Genomic DNA, 14953 nt, shown 5'->3' on the forward strand with positions numbered 1-14953 from the left:
TGTCCGGGGGAAGCCGAGGCGCCTCGCGCAGGCGCACTTGAGCACCGTCTCCGGGCCAAACCAGCAGGAGTGAAGTGACCTATAGAACCAGGAGCGCTCAGGCAACGCCGGGGGCGGGGCTTGGGGCGGGGCCAGAGCGGCCAGCGTGAGAGGCGGAAGGAGAGTGGCTGGTTCCCCCGGGGTGGGCGGGGCGTGGTGGGCGGGGCGTTGTCGGGAGCTTACTTCCACGCGCTGCCCGGGCGCGCCGCCGGCAGTTGGTCGCTGTGAGGTGGCCAGTCTTTCAGCTCTTCTTTGGATGTCCTGCCCGGTCGCGGCGCGATGCCTCTCGACCGGCGGGTGGCCATGGGGGACACGGGCAATCAGGACATCCTGGTCATCTTCCACCGCCTGCGCATGTTGCTTAGCAACCAGGTAGCGGCCGCCTGGCGGGCCCGGGACCCCTCGGCGGACGTGGGAGGAGGAGCCGCCCGGTTCGCCAACGGTCGAATTCGCCCGCGTGGGTTCTGAGTGACTTCCCCGGCTGTTCGCCCACGCCGGTGAGTGACCGCTCCGTAGATGTCCGGGACGCTCGCTGGTCTCGCCGAGTTCGGTGAAATCGAGCCTCTGGCTGTGATTGGTGTCTGCCTGGGGTGATTCGGCTTTTGGTGGGTGTCACGAGAAGAGTAGTAACAGCGCCTCACTTGAATGGCGCGGCTGGTCGCGCTCCCCTGTAGCTAGCGCCGCACCTGGTTCCTTGTCCCTTGAGTTTCTACGCGGGGCTGTCCAGGTGTCCTTAACACACGATTGTTAAGTAGTTGACCCGCTGTGGAGAGGAGTCAGGATTTCTTCTTTAAGGGAGTGTCTCGCTATGTTGACCAACCTGGCCTTGAGCGACCAACACCAATCTTCCTGCCTCGGCTTCCTGAGCGCTGGGAGTTTTGGTGTGTGCCACCATGTTTTTGTTTGTTGTATGGGACAGGCTTTCTCTGCGTAGCCTTGGCTGACCTGGACTCACTTTGTAGACCAGGCTGGCCTCGGACGCACAGAGACCCGCCTGCCCCTGCCTCCTGAGTGTTGGGATTAAAGGCGGGGGCCACCCCTATCCCCCCAGTTTACAGTGGTGCCTCTTAGAACCGACTCTTGAAAGTGGTGTGCTGTACAGTTGGCCGCATTTGACTGGTCACAAAGACCATCCTGGCACAAGAGGTGGGGGATGATTGGGCCAAATGGTTAGTGCAGAGGAGAGAAGACTCACGCCCGAGAGCCTGTGTGTGAGGGGCAGGAGGACTGCCACAAGCTTAAGGCTAATTCGGACCAAATAGGAAGTTTCAGGTTGGCCTAAGTTACAGAGCGAGACATTGTTTCAAGCAAAAACCTTCCTCTAACAACAGTTGACAGTGCCTGTGTAATCTCAGATACTGCCCGTATGTAAGATCTGAGCTCCTTAGACTACATGAGGATCCAACCCCATTGTGAGGAAGAGGGGAGGGGACACTGGCCGTGACCGTCTGTGTGACCATCTGACTGATGAGGTATGTCTGTGTTCTTGGGTCAGGCAGAATGCCCTCAGCTATGCTGTATCTACTAAAGTACGCCATACAGTCTGTTATCGTACCCTGAACAGAGATGTCAAAGCTTTGTTAAAGATAGCAGATTCCACCACTGGGTACGGTAGCACACGCCTGTCATCCCCATCCGTTGGGGAGGCAGAGGAAGGCGTATCTCTGAGTTCAAGGCCAGTCTGTTCTCCAAAGTGAGTCGAGGTTGCCAGGCTAGAAAAACAGTACATCCTGCTCTTTGGAGGCGTAGATAGTGTAGCCCATGGCACCTGTGTACTGTTTTATCAGCCATGGCCTGCTTGTTAGCACGTCAGACCTGCAGCAGCACTTGACTTGCCTGATCAGGGCATAGCCATCTTGGAGATGCAGCAGTGATGGCTGGAGTCCGGAAGTCACTGGTGAAAGGTAATGGCGTTCTAGGACGGTGGCACAGGGATAAACAACAGGCAGAGAATGGGAGGAAGGCTACACTTAGCTTAGCCTGCTGCCACAGTACCAAAGGAATAGGTTGGGTTCCTAACTATCAGAATTTAAATTGTGAATGTTAGACAGCTGTTAAGCTAGCTGTGTACTGTGCTGTATAAGATAACACAACCTGCTAATATTATTTATTAGCAATATGTAACATTTTTCTTTCAGGTGTGTTTTGACTGCAGTGCCAAAAATCACAGCTGGGCAAGCATAACCTACAGGATGTTTCTGTCAGTTGCTTGGGGTCACTTGGTGTTCACTAGATTTTTAGCTGTAAGTCTTTCCTTGATTTCTGCTTTATGTTGACAGCAAGTAAAGTGACAGATTAATTGCCAGTTAAGGAGGGGTTAAATCTTGCATCATTGGGGCTGGAAAGATGGTTTTGGTTAACAGTGCATATTGCTTTTCATGATGACCCGAGGTAAGTTCCCAGCATTCACATCAGGCAACACACAACTGCCTATACCATTGTCTCCAGGGGCGTCCAGTGCCTCTGATTTTTGTCCTCTGTGAGCTCCTGAACTTATCTGCATATATTATATGCACACATATGCAAATAATTTTAAAAAGATTTTAAAAAATCTTAAGTGATCTTTCATTACCTAATAACCTGGGAAATGAGCCATTTTCTACTCGGGCCTCTGTGGAGCTCCTGTGGAGGAGGAAAGCTCTGATGTTGAAGACAAGGTCAGAGGTGAGGTCTCAAAGCAACAATGCCTTCCCCTCCAGTGCCGTCCAAGAGAAGCACAGAGCACGCCCTAGAGAAAAGGGGTTCCCTGGACACACCACACAAGGTGGAGAGTTCACTGAAGGGTGGGAGTCCTCCTCATGTCAGGTGTGGCCTCCGGGGTAATCCTCCAGCTCCGGTTCCCACTGACACCAGCAGGACAAAGCCTGAGTGGACAGATTTGTCTGGCTCTGAGCCGATGATGTCAGATGTTTATGATAAGAAAGCCTTTCTCCCCCCTTTACCAAGGGCTTGGGCTACACTGCCACTCCCGTGAGTAAATGTCCACTTGTGACGCTCTGGGGCTCTGTGGGCTCCAGAGAAGGGTGCAGCCCTGTGGGGGAGGGGGAGGGCCCCTGAGGTGAAGTGAAATGATACATAGGAAAAGGACTGGAGTCAGACTGGAGGCCCAGGAGGGTCTGCGCCAGCTGCCTGCCTTGTCAGGGCACCTCCTGCAGGTCATCCCGTGGACTTGGGCTTCTGCTGCTGCCGCCTCCTCCAGCAGCTGCCTGTTTCTCGGCTCCTTTTCTGGGAATGCACTGTGGGAGCGATTTTTCTTGTTGTTTTAATTTAAGGAATATCGCCACAATGTGACTACTGTAAAGGAGCATTTGTTCCCAAAGGGTAAAAACTGACAATGAGACCTTTTACGGATATCATGAACGCTAGCAACAGTTAACAACATAACTTTCTTTTTTGATAACTGAAACTTTTGTCACAATTTTGTGAGTTTTTGTTGTTGTTTCATTTTGCTTTGAGACAGGTTCTCTTCTACATATCCCTGTCTGTCCTGGAACTCACTGTGTATGTAGACCAGGCTGTCTTTGAACTTACAGAGATCTACCTGCCTCTGCCATCCCCACAGCCCCAGGTCACAGAGGAACAGTGGGGTTTCTGTGTGCCTCGGAGTCTTCAGAAACTCCACTTCCATGACTCAGTCAGAAGGGTCACTCTCAAAGACTCAAAGGCCTCTGTGCCGGGGACCAGGTAACTCAGCCTGAAACCTGGGCTAAACGTTGTTTACATGTAGAGCAGAGAGATTTTGGTGCCGTGAGGATGGGACCTGCAGGTTGCCTGGGGACAGAAACATCCCTCTAATTCACTTGATGACCACAATGACAGAGCAGGATTGAATTAGGAGCTTTGGCACCAGAGGCGAGGTGAACACACTCTGAAGGCCAGCATGTCGGTGCCACAGAGTGCTTTCACTGCTTCCAAATTATCCATCAGCCATTAGAACTTGCACATCATGAATTATGGAAGAGCTGTTTCTACTAAGCAAGGGGACATATCCCTTGCGTGGTGTTTCATAGTGAGTTCCATTATTTCCAGATTATAAATGATGCATTATTATAATACTGCGTTCAGAATAATGACACTGGACTGCCTGGCTGAGCCCCGTGGAGTCTGAATGGCCTTTGGTGGGGGACGTGACTGGCGGCAGGACAGGGTGCTTTTAGGGGCTTCGACCAGGGATGTGCAGGGTGTGTTCAGAGGGGAAGCAGGTGCAATGTGAGGCCAGCAGGAAGGGAAATCTCAGGGGGGTGGGTAGGACCTAGAAATCAAAGCACATGCTGGGTGAAGGTCAGTGAGGAGGAGAGCTGCTGCGTCCTGGCGTGGACTGATGTCTGCCCAGGCTGGCTGGCATTGAGTGTTGCCTAAGCATGAACATGGAGTCCTTTGTGAGTGAATGAGGAGTAGGGAAGACCCTACTCCATGTGTGGACTGCTCGGGACACCTGTGCAGAGAGGTGCAAGTCTCCACAGGAGTTGAAAGGCACCTGATGCCCCTACATTCCAGAATAAGCCCTTAGCTCATACAAATGAAGAACATTTGTTCCTTCGCGTGATGGTAAACTTGCACACTTCTGTGCCCGAACACTGTCTTGAAGAACCTGGAGGTCCCAGCCCTTCCCCCTCAGAAGAGTGTTGGGCCTACCAGCCTAAGACTTTCATCTCCCTCGGAGCAGGTCTATGGGTTTCTGAGCCCAAGGCAGCTTCTCCCATGAACCAGTTTGTAAGCCTCGTGAGCTAGGACAGGAGCTCTCTCCTTCAGTTTCCCCCTACCATAATTCCAACCCCCTGGACTTGTGCAGCGGCTTGTAAATTAGCCAATCAGTTGGGCACAGTCCCTTCCCTGGGCCTGTACCAATGAGTCCCTGAAAGCACGTGAATGTCGGCAGCCACTCAAACCTTTGTAACCCTTCTCTGATTTGACTCCGTTCTTCTTGGTTGTCCTGGTTTCTGTTCTCTGAACAGATTGTAGGTTCTGTCCTTCAGTCCGAGCCAGGGCTCAGGTGCCGATCTGTTTACCTGCAAAGGATCAGTTAGTGAGTTTCCAGCTAACAGCAGAGATGGCTTCAAATACCACATTTTCTGTCTTGGGCAGAAGAGAATAGTATAACAGACACGTTCTTAATGTCCTCTCCAGAGAAGACAGATCCACATTTAGCAGTTCTCCTTCCTCTCCCTGCTTCTTGTGAAATGCCCTATTTGCTACAAACATTGGGTTTATCCCCCTCTGTTTGTTGTGGGTTTGGCTCATCTAGTTCCTGACTGAGTTCTTTCAGGTTTGGTTTGGTCTTATGTCTGTCTTTGGCTCTCTGCCCTTCTGGTCCTGGCATAGCCATCTTCCTGTGACCCTTTATAATATGGAGCCTTGTACTTGTCTTGTTTTCTGTATGCTTCCAGGCTTTACTGTCAGGGTGAAGTTAAGACTTCTGCATTCTCTCGCACCACCCTTCCTTGGCTAAACCCTAAGCTGTGGGCTCTGCTTCTCTTCAGATGAAGACTGTGTGGATCTTCCTTTTTTTTTTTTTTTTTTTAAATCAAGAACTCTATCTTCTGATGAGGTCTAGGAGTGCACTAATATTGATTGCTTCAGCTGTGGATGAGGCCTCTGTCCTCGTTTCTCTAATGTCATCTTCAGTTTCTCCTAACACAGATCTAACTCCTTCTGTCAGCTCCACTCATACCTCTTTCTTTCTTAGAAGGTTTACTTACTGCTTGTTCAACTTAAAAGTCAGTTTTGACAAGCTCTCTTTCATGGACCTGTAGTCTTTAAATGACCCATGAAACTTTCTTTTTTTGAGAATTTGGAACTTTGCACAGATTTGGATAGCGCACTGGTCCTAGCCGCTCATGCCCCTGCAGTGTAAGCACTTTGACTTGAGGAAACATTGCATCGCCATGGAGCATTCCCTAAGTTTCTCTTCCGTTTTCTTGAATGCTTTAATCTCAGCCCCAACACCAGGCAGGAGTGTCCCGTGAGCCCTTCATCTGTAAAGCTCCATATGGTAAGGTTGTCGTCCTAGGGCACGCTGCTAGGAGCCGCAGCCGACTAACAAAGGCTCTGGCTGTGCATTCTACCCTTGGCTCCATTTCAGTCACAGACTCTAAAAACCAGGTGTGAAGATGACAGGGTAAGGGCCATGCTGCTGCTCTTTGTAAGTCTTTGGCAGGGTCCAGGCCTATAACCAGAGCTGTCACTCCTGGATGTAAGGTTGCGAGCATTGTGTTGAACATTCTTATTTTGCCACAGCTTGCTGGGATTTCCTAACAGTGTAATAAGTGTACCCAAGAGTTACTTTGGAAACCTTGTTTCTTAGTTCTGGGGTATCTTTTACATCACAACTGATCCAAGGTTCCTGGCCTGTTCTCGTGTATAAGAGGAATAAAAACTTCTGGTGTGGCTTCGTAAAACCCTTGCTAGAAGACAGACCACGGGAAGTGAGAGTCCACCTCCAAGAGTTTTGGGGGCCATAATCTCAGAAGCAGATAGGCCTGTCATCACTGCCATCGTCACCAACTTTGGAGGATGCAATGCTATCAGCTCTTCAAGCGCCACTGTGATTTCCAAAGGAACAGCTTCTAGATCCGACCCATCACACTGCAGTCCTTCAGTCTCCATGGGAGCAGACAGTGCCGCAGTGCGTGAGGGACTTTAAGCTTACAGCCTGAGAAGGCCTGGGTGAAAGGTGGTTTCCTAGCCAAAGAGCTGGGAACAGAAGCTGAGTGCATTTCAGAAGCCAGCCACCTCTGCAGCAGAGCCGGCAGAAGGTAGCAAACAGAGGCTGCACTGCAGTCTCTCTTAGACCAGAGCCCCAGGGCACAGTGGCTGGCTGGCTTGCTGCCATCTCCTAGGACCAGAGCCCGGGGGCATGGTAGCTGACTTCTCCCAAGCACAGCTCTGTGGCACCAGGCAGGCTGCTCTCTGAACCGAGGACTGGCCACATGAGCCAGCGAGTGACAGGTCAGAGAGGCAGAACCAGAAACCAGCAGCCTTCTAGACTGAGCTAGGGAGCAGAATTAACCACGGAGTTGAAAAATGGAAGAAGTGGGGCTGGAGAGATGGCTCAGTGGTTAACAGCACTGTCGGTTCTTCCAAAGGACCCAGGTTCAACTCCCACCACCCACATGGCAGCTCACAACTGTCTGTACCTCCAGTTCCAGGTGGTGTGACACCCTCACACCAATGCACATAAAATAAAGCTAAATAAAAATTATATAAAAAAAAAGAAAAATGGAAGAAGTCACAATGATACAATGCATTTGGATTCCATTTGAGTTTGTTTCTCTTAGTATACAAATAATTTTTCCAGCAACGATTGTAGTTTTGTGTATCCTCGTTGGGAGAAATAAAAATAAGATAGACTTAGAGAAGGAGGAGAATGAGAAAAGGATTGTTGGTGTGGAGACCATAGAACAAAAATTAGAAAAAATAGTTCCAGATGAGAAAAAGCCACAGGGGTTTGAGGAATTAGAATGGCAACCCATGGAGAAACAATATATTGAATTAAAAATCCAGATTCTACTTATTGATACATACTTAGAATTCAGTGGGCTTTTACCTTGAATTCTAGAAAAGATGATGCTGAGGCTGAACATTTATTAGACATGGTGATTGTCTCGGAGGTGTCTTTGCAGATTGGGGCTGATGGTGCTTCGGCATCTGTATCGAGTGGAATGCACCAGTTTTGTTTCATTTTTGACATTATGGCATAAACAAATGTTACAGATATAACTTACAGTCCTATAGGTCAAGTAATTATGAAAAGATCTAACAAAAATTTATAAGAGGTACTCATAGAAAAAAAGGGGGTTAAGATAGATATACCAGGGATAGATTAAATGGTACTTTATTGACTTTGAGTTTTTGGAAAATCAATGAAACAGGTAGCACAGCTACTGAAAAGCACTGGGTGTTTAGAAAGGACTGCTCAGTTAGATCAGACCGAGGATGTCTTAGCTTCAAAATGGAAGGCAGGGAATGTTGCATTGGGGAGGAGATTTTTCATTTCTTTCTACAGGTGAAGAAAGGTGATATATTACATCCAAACTATTGGAAATCAAGTTTGATAGGGGATGACCCCTCGAAGATCCTGACTACAGGTTGACCAACAAAGCAGGTAACTTGTGTTGCTGATCCTGCTACTTGGAAACAGCTTTGAAACTGCCAGAGGCCTGAATGTCTTTGCACAGCCAATAAATCTTGAGGCTATGGAGTCCTCATGACTTTTTAGTACACCCTGTCTTCTCATATGGCAAGGATGGAGATTTATACTGTAGTTTGGTTATACAGTACAAACTAGCTATAAAGAAAGATAGATGTCTTTTACCTGCTCAAAGAGCAGAGAATCATCTTGAACTGATCTGTGCACTTCCCATGCATATGTAATTTCAGAACTGTATATTACGTTTGAGAGCTTGTATGTTTACAGAACAAAAGGACCAAATACCAGTGAAGTTCTTACAAGATTCATCCTGGAGACGCTGACATGTCTGTTCCAGCATCCGCTTTATCCAATCGCACACTGACTGTTTCAGTTGCTCCTTCATCAAAGCTTGCTTCCAGGACAGTTTCAAAGAAAGCTGCTGATCCCCATTGGTCCAGCTTTTCAGACTGCTCTAGTCAAAACTTCATTTAAGCCTGCATTTTCACTACGTTTAAATACTAGACAACAATTTACAGCTAGCGTTCTTAAAACTTAACCATTTTTCCAATTTCCTTGGGTCCCCAAAAAGGGAATACTATACCCCAAATCAGCAGGACCAATTTTAAGAGAATGAGGTTCTATTCCCTTCAGGCAGGGTGGGTAGGTCAGGTGGTGGTTGCATACTGTTATGGTATTGACCAGGGAGGAAACTAGATATAGGAATTTGGACTCAAGGATTTTTCTCTTTCCTTTTCTTTATTCTTCTTTGTTAGGTAAGAGAAAAGGGGTTGAGAAGAAGAAGGGGGAAATAAAGGAACATCATATAGGAATAATATAGGAAAAATAGGGATAAAAGGGGACATTATTAAATTTATAACTATAGAACTATTTTTATTCTCAAATATTTTACATTGGTTTAGATTATTGTATATTAATACAATTTAAAGTTATTCTTGATATATATGTACAATATGTTTCAACTCTTGTATACAACTCATTTATAAATACAAGATTGCTTCCAGTCCTTTTAAAAACTGCTATTACAGTCAGGCACAGTGGCACACGCCTGTAATCCCAGAACTCAAGGAGGCAGAGACAGGCAGATCTTTGTGAGTTCAAGGCCAAACTGGTCTCCAAAGCGAGTCCAGGATTGTCAAGGCTACACTGAGAAATCCTGTCTCAAAAAACAAAACAACAAAAAAAAACCAAAAAAACAAAACAACAACCTGCTATTACAAACTGTTTAGGATAATTAAGTTATACAGATTAACAGGCAAATACTAGTTTATCACGGAAATATGTTTCCCAGGTTGAACAGATAGTAAATAGCTAAAAACAAGCAATGTTTGTGCTAAAACAAACAATGATGTGCTGTGGATAGTTGGTCTTCACAAACCTAAGAAACCACAGAATTTGGCATTTAAAGATGTGTTTATTATTTTAAGGATTTTTTTACATTGAAATATGTGGGCTCATGGCAGCACCCATTTTGACTTGAAAGATGAAGAGCATCAAAGAATCTCCTTTAGGAGTTTACTTCAAAGGTGGAAGGCTGCCATTGGGCAAAGAAATGCCTCTGCTCCTCTGCAGACAGTATGCTGTCCAAAATGGACAGCACATAGATGCAGGCAAAGTTGACTGCCAAGCTCTGCCAAGACAGGGTAAGCAAGTCCTTCATAATTCCTGATTCAAAAACACGTCTGTCAGATAGATATTCTGGGCCAGAAGACTGAAGATGATGCTCCAATATTACAGAGAAATTTTGGGTGACTGTCCAGGCAGCCAGCTGTCTGTTCATTCTCTATTTTGGGAGCTACTTGCTGTTCTTCCGACATACTAAGGTAATACTTCCTTCATAGGTCTCTGGTGGAGTTGAGGACTAAACAGTTTAGTCTTGAAATTAGGCTTAAGTAGTTTAGGATTTAAAAAAAATTTTTTTTAAACATTTTTCAGTCTAAATAGAATTTTTAGGTTGTTAAATACAAGCTATGCTAGAAAATAATTTGGGTACAGAACTCTAAATTCACCAAGATAGGATGATAGTAGAGTACTATCTCCTGAGTTGCAAAATAGGAATGGACTGGACATTGTGAATGTAATTATTATATTACAGTTTTCATATAATTTATTATTTATTCTTTATTATTGTAAGAGAAAGAGCCTTTTTATTTAGACAAAAAGGACAATTGCTCGGGGTTGTTCTGGTGCTATGTATTCTAGTTCTAATTATTGGCCCCCAAAATCTTGTTGCGACCCAGACAAGTACATCCTCAAGTACACCGGTCTTTGTTGTGTAAACCTTGCTCTACTTAATTTAAGGTTATTGGTTATAAAGTTGCTGATGCCTGTAATTGGGCATAAGAGAAGTTGCCAGAGCTTAGGTTTCCTGTCCTGGGGATCTCAGAAGGACCATGAGGCCAGAAGGAGGAGAGAGAGGAAATGGAAGATGTAGCAGGAGAGGAAACTGGAGAGAAGGAAGTCACCATGGGGCAGCAAGGACCATGAGCACATGGCCAGGAGGGCTGGCCTGATGGAACAGAAGCGACCCTGGCAAGAACAATTATGACAAGTAACTTGGTGTGTGTAGCTGGGAAATAGCAAAATATCTTAGAGGGTACCTGCCCAGTACCTTAAAGCTTTTATAATTTTAAAAGGCCTCTGTGTTGATTATTAGGGATCTAGCTGCAGTAGAGAAGCCTTCTAGAGTCTAATATCCAAGGTCCATTACACATCTCCTTGGGCTGCCTTTCCTTTGCAAACTGTCAGGGCACCACTATCACAGTTCATGAACATCTCTCTTGTCTCTGTCCTATCTTGGCAAATGGTGCTGCAACTTCTTGGGGAATCTTCTCCTGCTCACACAGGATGGAATTCTGGCACTGAGTGCTGTTTTCTGAGTAATGCCTTGTTGATTAATGTTCAGCTGACAAGGAGAAAGCCAACCCAGAGGTTCAGCATCCCTTCAGGGAAACTTTTAGACCACACTGCGAGAACACTAAAGAAAGGTCCAGTGATCAGTGGCCTGTAACTTTGTATCCAACTCCGGGAAATCAGTGATTGAAATTTATGTCATTCATATTGAACATGCTGACCAGGGAAGAGATTGGCAGCCAGAAGCTCCTAGAAGCATGTATAACAGTACTAGAAGAAAATAGTCTATGGCTTAGGATTATCGTGTTATGCAGATAGGCCAGGTCATGTTAGATAAGCATCCTCAAGTCTCAGGGGCTCAGCATACAGCAGCTTATCCCCATGCCTAGCAAGACAGCTTTGGGTGCGTTGTGACCGTCTAGAACAGTGGTTCCAAACCTGCGGGTTGCAACCCCTACAGAGGTTGCACATCAGATATCCTGCCTATCAGATATTTACATTGTAGTTCATAACAGTAGCAAAACTGCAGTAATGAAGTAGCAATGAAATAATTTTAAATAATTTTAATTCACCACAACTTGAACTATATTAAATGGTCGCAGCAAAAGGAAGGTTGAGAACCACTGGTCTCCAGTTCTGTATAGTGGTTCATTTGTAGGCCAGTAGGGATTTCATTTGCTTTATGATATAGCACATGGGAAGCATCCCTCTTTCCTTCAGCCCCGAAAGAGAAGATAGGCATGAACAATCATAAGATAGTAAACAGAAGATACGAACAGTCACTTCAAAGACCTTGGAAATGATACCTCATATCTGTTCCTGTTTAATGGCTACATCATGTGAATGTATTTCTCTCAGCTCATGACTGGGCAGGGAAGACATAGATCCCATACCCAGAAACAAACTATCCTGATAGGAGCAAAAATAGACATCCCATCATCACTGTTCCTTCCTGTTCCTGCAGGTATGCTGATGACTCCATGAAGTTTAAGAGACAGTTCCTTTTGTAGCTGGAAGAACGGTGTGGATTCCTCCTGGAAGAAGGAAGGAAAGCAGTGAAGATATCTAGACCTCTGTGAAAAAGCACAGGCTCTTCAGACAAATGGGAGCTGCCGGAAGCCAGAACTACAGACTAAAGTGCCTTCTACACCCTCCTTTCCAGAACTAACTTCCCATCCAGAGTGGCTAGCAGATCATCATCAGTGTGCAGAGAGACAGGTAGGGCCAGGATATAAGTGGGCCAGCCTTGCCAGTAGCCAGGCAGGGCTGGGCAGGAACCATCAGGAGCTTTGATGCTCTGCTCCAGCTCTCGGTAAATGGTTTTATAGCTAAACCAGAGACAGAAAGACAACTCTACAAAGGGCAGAGGCCAGCCACCATTCCTTGCACCCTCAGCAGGCCCTGTAGCCTGCATGACAGTCTCTGTAGCCTACATGAATGAGTTTCCCAGACATAGATGAGGAACACCATTCCCTGACCATCTCATGTACAGATGCAGACACCATCCTCTAGAATCTGGGACCCAGCAACAAGTAAGTTTCCCGGCAAGCCAGGTGGCACACTGAGGTCACGCTGTGCTGTGTGGGTACAGCTCTGCAGTCCCACCCAGTCAGGTCATGTTGAGGAAGAAGCCATTTGAGAAGAGGTCCAGAGTGCCCCCTCCTCCATTCCTCTCAGGAGAGGTGGAGGTTTCCTTCCCCCTGTGAAAGGCATCAAGGGAGGAGGGCAGAACTGTAGGACCCAGCCCAGCCTCCTGGGGCCAAAAACATGGGTCTTGGCTGGACCTGATATTTCACTTATCTGTAGAGATGGTTCTTTTTCTGAGTCTCAGTTTCTATCTCTCCTGAGTGGAAGCAATACCTCTTCTCTCTAAGGACTGAACTGTGTCCTAACCTGGACATAACTGGACATAACCTGGACATAAACCTGTGTCCTAACTTTGCACAGCATGGTCTTTTAGAGTGAACACCTTAAAATGGGTTCAATAAAGTGGCCCCAATGCATCAGGGCTGCTGTCTTTATAGAGAAAGAGAAATCTGCACTAGACACTCAGGGAAAGATGGCCAGGGGACAGGAGAGAAGTGGTCAGATGGCCAGGAAGCTGAGGACTCTGGCAGGCCCCACATGCTGGGAGAGCAGAAGGGACCTTCCTGGAGTTTTTAGGGGAAGCGTGGCCACACCTTGGTTCATGACTTCTGTCTTCTAGAACTGAGCATGAGCTTCCCTTGTCTGACACTCAGCTTCTGTTACAGCAGCCTCAGGAGCGACTACACCATGGACCACCACTACTGCCCCAGGTGGCTTCTTAGAACATAGAGACAAGCCGTCCTGATTCTGGCCTTTGTCACATGCCAAGCACAAACATAGTGGAAGGTGCCTCACACACAGAGGAGCAGGACACAGTCCCTTGCCTGTCCCTGTCCTCCAAGAGCTGTGCAGCACCTCAGTTTCCTCATCAGCACGATGATGTGGGAAATGCTACCCACTTTCCATGCTGTCACAAAGATGAAATGAATGACAGCAAGCAGCTGTTCAATGACTGCTTTATACCTTTTAGAAGGGACAAAGGGGATGCCATTTTTCTACTGACAACAAGCTTTGACCTGACATTCATTTCTCAATGGTTCTGCTAGACAAATGAAGGAAGTAGATTTCTATCTCTGGGTCTCTCCTGATGCAGACACACTGTGTCACAAGTCAAAGTGGAGTGTCTCACCATTCTGGCCTCCCCAGGACCTACAGCCCCCAAGACGTCTATGGTTAAACTGGCAGCAGGCATGAGAAGGCTTCATAAAGGCTTCTACAAGGGACAGTCCTGGAGGCAGGGATCATAAAGCCTGGGCAATGCATCAGCCCAGATAATTTTCTAGAATGCCAGGTCTGGCAGGTCCTAGCTGTGGCACCAGAACAGACAGTTCCAGACCCATTTAGAGCTGTCAGCATTAAGCCCATGATGCCTACCCTGCTCAAGCCTCCATGGCTATGCTGTATGCTGGCTAGAACAGGCCTCTGGGCATCCAGAATGTGATTTGAAAAACTCGGAAGAAGCACGGGTGCTTGTCTTCAAATTGCACTACTTGGAACATCTGAGATGTGGTCTAATCAAGCTCTTTCTGGGACTTCATGATAGAGGTTTGTTTCCATCTCTGTTCACCTCACAGGTCCTGTCACTTCTCAGGTCTCCCAATGTTCCAAATATGGGAGCAGGAGTTACAGAGCCTAACATTCTCCAAGTTCAATCCAGTCCATGTGATTCTTCATGGCAAGTCACTCTCTGCGTAACTGTTCTGCCTCTCACTGGAGCAAGACCCAAACAGGTAGACATAGGTGGGAGGTAGTCACCCTGGCACTCGGTGTATTGGATCCCAAGCATACGTCTATGTTGGTGTGAGCACATAGCTGCCTTCCTTGTTCATTACATGCCTGTGTCCATTTTGTCGCTGGAGAGGGCTGTGCTATGCAGCCATCTAGCCTCGATCTGGCCCCAGCAGCTATGGCGTGTGAGGTATGTGAGAGACAAGGTCATTGTCTGTCTTAAATGACAAATGGGCCTGGACCTCACTTTCCTTATAAGAAAATGAGAATACTTTCTGCTTCATGGCGTCTGTCCACTGAGCCTCCTTTACAAGGCTGTCTGCAGGAAGGCGTTTCGATAAAAGGAGCAACATGGTGGAGCTTGAATAAGTCTCTGGACAGAATTATTAAATACCGAGGATGTGGTGAAAGCCAACACCTGACAGGCGTGCTCAGGCTCAGAGAGCAAATCCATCCAGACACCACCACGTGTACCCACCCTCCACACCATGCTAAAATACATTGCTTTCGTGGTCCCACACAGTTTTGCTTGGTGATAGGAGTTTCTTGGGAGAGGCAGCTGGGTTCTGGGAACACCTGTTTTTCACAGGGCTTTCC

The 14953-nt window shown here is 47.0% G+C and overlaps 1 long non-coding RNA gene across 2 annotated transcripts; it reads left to right on the forward strand.

Annotated features, from left to right (window-relative positions):
• Positions 1 to 243: 243 nt before the first annotated feature.
• LOC132655782 (uncharacterized) lies at positions 244 to 14703 on the forward strand. Of its 2 annotated transcripts, XR_009593625.1 has the most exons (4): positions 244 to 536; positions 2178 to 2282; positions 12006 to 12259; positions 13294 to 14703. It is a non-coding gene; the product is annotated as an uncharacterized LOC132655782 (long non-coding RNA). The 2 variants fall into 2 exon arrangements; XR_009593624.1 differs by having other exon boundaries at positions 12006 to 14703.
• Positions 14704 to 14953: the final 250 nt, after the last annotated feature.

The sequence above is a fragment of the Meriones unguiculatus genome, chromosome 8 (genome assembly GCF_030254825.1).
Source record: "Meriones unguiculatus strain TT.TT164.6M chromosome 8, Bangor_MerUng_6.1, whole genome shotgun sequence".
NCBI classification, from domain to species: Eukaryota; Metazoa; Chordata; class Mammalia; order Rodentia; family Muridae; genus Meriones; species Meriones unguiculatus.